The sequence below is a fragment of the Rhincodon typus genome, chromosome 46 (assembly GCF_021869965.1).
Source record: "Rhincodon typus isolate 14 chromosome 46, sRhiTyp1.1, whole genome shotgun sequence".
Taxonomy (NCBI): domain Eukaryota; kingdom Metazoa; phylum Chordata; class Chondrichthyes; order Orectolobiformes; family Rhincodontidae; genus Rhincodon; species Rhincodon typus.
The window spans coordinates 5769778-5775372 of NC_063377.1; positions in this window are offsets into that span (position 1 = coordinate 5769778).

Genomic DNA, 5595 nt, shown 5'->3' on the forward strand with positions numbered 1-5595 from the left:
CAGAAGGGAAGGGGGGAGAATAGGAGAGCAATTGTAGTGGGGGATTCAATAGTAAGAGGCGCAGACAGGCGGTTCTGTGGATACGAACAAGATGAATGGTTGGTATGTTGCCTCCTGGGTACCAGGGTCCGTGATATCTCGGATCATGTCTTCAAGATCCTTAAGGGGGAGGGTGAGCAACCAGCAGTCATGGTACACATCGGTACCAATGATATAGGTAGAAAAAGGACTGAGAATGTGAAAAACGAGTACAGGGAGTTAGGTTGGAAGCTGAAGTCCAGGACAAACAGGGTAGTTATCTCTGGATTACTACCAGTGCCACGTGATAACGAGGTAAGAAATAGGGAGAGAGTGCAGCTAAACACGTGGCTACAGGGCTGGTGTAGGAGGGAGTGCTTCCATAATGTGGATAATTGGAGCACATTCTGGGGAAGGTGGGACCTGTACGGTAAGGACGGCTTGCACCTGAACCGGACGGGCACAAATATCCTGGGAGGGAGGTTTGAGCGAGCTGTACGGGATGGTTTAAACTAGATTGGCAGGGGTTGGGGAACCGGATTTGTAATTCAGAGGATGAGGTATTCAGCCTTCCAACAGACACAACAGGGAGTGAGGTTGTTAATAAAGAAATGTGGTCGATGGAGCATAATTGTGGACACAGAGATGGTTTGAGGTGTGTACACTTCAACGCTAGAAGTATCAGAAATAAGGCGGATGAACTTAGAGCATGGGTCAGTACTTCGAACTATAATGTTGTGGCCATTACAGAAATTTGGGTAACTTAGGGACAGGAATGGTTGTTGGAAGTTCCAGGATTTAGATGCTTTAAAAGAAATAGGGAGAGTGGAAAAAGAGGTGGGAGTGGCATTGCTAGTCAGGGCTAGTATAGCAGCTACTGAAAGGCAGTTCGAGAATGATATGTCTACAGAATCAGTTTGGGTTGAGGTCAGGAACAAGAAAGGAGCAGTCACTTTGTTGGGGTCTTTTTTACAGACCCCTTAATAGTTGCAGAGAAGCGGAGGAGCGGACCGGGAGGCAGATACTGGAAAGGTGCAGAAGTCACAGGGTTGTAGTCATGGGTGACTTCAACTTTCCAAATATTGATTGGAAACATTTCAGTTGTAATAGTTTAGATGGAGCAGGTTTTGTCCAATGCATTCAGGAAGGATTCCTGACAGAGTACATATATATAGACCAACATGAGGAGAGGCCACTTAGTATTTGGTGCTTGGCAATGAACCGGGCCAAGTGTTAGAGATAACAAGGTGTGGAGCTGGATGAACACAGCAGACCAAGCAGCATCAGAGGAGCAGGAAGGCTGACTTTTCGGGCCTAGACCCTTCTTCAGGAAAAAAAATTGTTAGACCTGTTGGTAGGAGAGCATTTTGGCGGTAGCGATCATAACTCTGTTACTTTTACAATACACATGGAAAAGGATAGGTACATACAGCAGGGTAAGGTTTATAATTGGGGGAAGGGTAATTACAATTCTGTTAGGCAAGAACTGGGTAACATAAAATGGGAACAGATGCTGTCAGGGAAGAGCACTATTGAAATGTGGAGATTGTTTAAGGAATGCATACTGTGTGTGCTGGATATGTTTGTCCCTAGCAGGCAGGGAAGATGCGGTCGAGTGAGGGAGGCTTGGTTCTCAAGAGAGATCGAACGACTGGTTAAGAGGAAGAAGGATGCTTATATAAGGTTTAGGAAACAAGGAACGGAAAAGGCTCTAGAGGGATACAAGTTATCCAGGAAGGAGCTGAAGAAAGGGCTTAGGAGATCTATAAGGGGGCATGAGAAAACCTTGGCAGATAGGATCAAGGAAAACTCCAAGGCTTTTTACACATACGTGAGGAATAAGAGAATGACCAGAGAAAGGGTAGGGCCAATCAAGGATTGTAAAGTGAATTTGTGCACAGAGCCAAAAGAGATAGGAGAGGTCCTTAATGAATACTGTTCTTCAGTATTCACAACTGAGAGGGACCTAGTTGTAGCGGAGGACAGTGTGAAACAGGCTATTGGCTAGAGGAGGTCGATGTTAGTAAGGAAGATGCACTAGGAATTTTGAGGAACTTGAAGATAGATAAGTCCCCCGGGCCTGATGGGATTTAATCAAGGATTCTATGGGAAGCAAGGGAAGAGATCACAAGGCCTTTGGCGTTGATCTTTTCGTCTTCACTGTCCACGGGTATAGTGCCGGAAGATTGGAGAGATGCAAACGTCATTCCCTTGTTCAAAAAAGGGAATAGGGATAACCCCGGAAATTACAGGCCAGTTAGTCTTACGTCAGTGGTGGGCAAATTATTGGAAAGGGCTCTGAGAGATAGGATTTATGATCACTTGGAAAGGCACAGTTTGATTCGTTATAGTCAGCATGGATTTGTGAGGGGTAGATCATGCCTCACAAACCTTATTGAATTCTTTGAAGAGGTGACCAAACACGTGGATGAAGGTAGAGCAGTGGATGTGGTATACAAGGATTTAAGTAATGCATTTGATAAGGTTCCCCATGTAGGTTCATGCAGAAGGTAAGGAGGCATGGGATAGGGGGAAATGTGGCAGATTAGATTCCTAATTGGCTGACCCTTAGAAGACAAAGGGTGGTAATGGACGGAAAATATTCAACATGGTGCTCAGTTACGAGTGGTGTACCACAGGGATCTGATCTGGGTCCTCTTCTATTTGTGATTTTGTAAATGATTTGGATGAAGGAGTGGAAGGGTGGATTAGCAAGTTCGCAGACGATACGAAGGTGGGTCGAGTTGTGGACAGTGCGGAGAGCTGTTCTAGGTTACAAAGGGACATTGATAGGATGCAGAGTTGGGATGAGCAGTGGCAGATGAAGTTTAATCCTGAAAAATGTGAGGTGATTCATTTTGGAAGGACAAACTTGAAAGCAGAATACAGGGTTAACGGAAACATTCTTGGCAGTGTGGAGGAGCAGAGGGATCTTGTGGTTCATGTTCACAGTTCCCTGAAAGCTGCCACCCAGGTGGATAGAGTTGTTAAGAAGGCACATGGTATGTTAGCTTTCATTAATAGAGGGACTGAGTTCAAGAGCTGTGAAGTTATGCTCCAGCTATACAAAAGTCTGGTTCAGCCACATCTGGAGTATTGTGTCCAGTTCTGGTCACCTCATTACAGGAAAGATGTGGAAGCATTGGAAAAGTTACAAAGGAGATTTACCAGGATGTTGCCTGGAATAGAGGGAAGGTCTTACAAGGAAAGGTTGAGAGACCTAGCGCTTTTCTCTTTAGAACGACGAAGGATGAGAGGTGACTTGATAGAGGTGTACAAAATGATCAGAGGTATCGATAGAGTAGACAGCCAGAGACTTTTTCCTAGGGTGGAGGTAGCTATTACGAGGGGGCGTAGTTTTAAAGTGAGTGGAGGTAGATATAGGGGAAACGTCAGAGGTAGGTTCTTTACTCAGAGAGTGGTCGGGGGGGTTGAATGCATTGCTGGAGAGGGTAGTGGAGTCGGCCTCATTAGGGGCATTTAAGCGGCTATTAGATAGGCATACGGATGATAGTATAAGGTAGGGGTGGAGGTTAGATAGACTTAGGATTTGGGTAAAAGTTCAGCACAACATCATGGGCTGAAGGGCCTGTACTGTGCTGTACTGTTCTATGTTCTATGTTCTATGTAAAACTGCACACAATATTCTAGGTGTGGCCTCAGTAAGGCCCTGTATAACTGCCACAATACATCCCTGCTCCTGTACACAAAATCTCCCACAATGAAGGCCAACATACCATTTACCTTCTTTACCACCTGTTGCACCTGCATGCTTACCTTCAGCAACTGGTGCACAAGGACGCCCATGTCCTGCTGCACACTCCCCTCTCCCAATTTACAGCCATTCAGGTCGTAATCTGCCTTCTTGTTTTTGCTGCCAAAGTGAATAACCTCACATTTGGAACGCATCAACCATTAACAACCTTCTCTGTTGGTCTCTACCTACAACACATTGTCCTGGTCTGATTCACTTCTGCTGCACTCGACCTCGATCACACACAGACCCTTTCAGCATTACCAATCTCCCTCTGCTGAAACCTATCAGTATTACGCACAGACCTCTGTACGATTAACAATCCCTCTCTGCTAGACTCGATCTGTAACACACAGTGTATCATAGAATCCCTACAGCATGGAAGCAGACAATTTGAATACAGACTGACTCTCCAAAGACAATCCCACCCACACCCAGACCCTACCTTATTCCTGTAACCCTGCATCTACCTTGGCGAATTTACATAACGTACACATCCCTGGACACTGTGGCCAATCCATTTAACCTGCACATATTTGGGCTGTGGGAGGAAGCTGGAGCATCTGAAGGAAACCCACGCAGACACGGGAAGAAGGTGCAAACTCCACACAGACAGCCACATGAGGCGATACGGATAGATGGCATCATCATTAATGATCTCCTTCTGTTGGACGCGCACACGGACACAAGGACACACGCAGACGGCTAATTTAGATTTACTTTTTATTGTCAGGTGTTGAAATAACTGAACAGAGACCGGTATCCCATCACCAAATCACCCTTTATCTACTTCTGCACAATTCACTGGTTGTGACCAGCCAGCTCAGAGTCAGTCGCCAGAACTGAAAAGATCTAATCTCCTGATTATAGGTTTATTATCAGAACAAAACTTATTCACTAAAGATGCAATAATTAGTTAACATGTAGGCAGTAATATAAAAGTGCAAATGTATATTCCTGTAAATAGTCCACACACACACACACTCACAAACACACTTGCACACTTAATGAGGAGAGAAAACAAAAACAGATTTCTCTGCATACATAGGCTTTCTTAAAGACAAAACTTTCTGGGCAACAGGTGAAATAACTGCACAGAGACTAGTATCCCGTCACCAAATCAGCCTTTATTTATTTCCACAGATTACACTGGCTGTGACCAGCCAGCTTGGAGTCAGTCACCTGACCTGAGGAGATATAATCTCCTAATTATATATTTCCCCTGTTTTATACTCTTTATTAAACTGTACAAAAATGCAAAACAAATCAAGGTAACAGTCAACAAGGCAAACTACAATTTACAGGGAAATGGGGACGGTGAAACAAACCCCAAAGCCCACCATTCGCCACAAGAGAAAACTTTAGAGAGAAGTACATACTAGATAAATGCATCCAAACAACACTGACACCCCAGCAAACCAGCAATCAGCCCTCCCTTGCTCGCCTTCCGACCACCTCCATGACAGCCTGCTCCAATGCACTTTCTGGTTCTAGGCCCGCCCCTACACACCTTCCAGCTCCGAGCCCGCCCCAACTCACCTTCTGACCACCTCGAGTCCAGCCAGTCCCTATGCCTTCTCGGGACGACGGTTTTCAGGGAAACTTACGAAGCTTCTGGCCCTCAGGGTGACCTACCCACCGTTCGACTCTCGGGGCAACAGCTGTCGGGGTAACCTACACACCGTTCAGAACAACTTACTCCCCTTCTGGTTCTTGGAAAGGTCTGCTAGACCCAGGGACATGCTAAACACAGTACATGCAAAACAATTCAAACATGAAGGCCAAGTCCACACCCGAAGGCCGAGTCCACGCCCAAAGGCCAT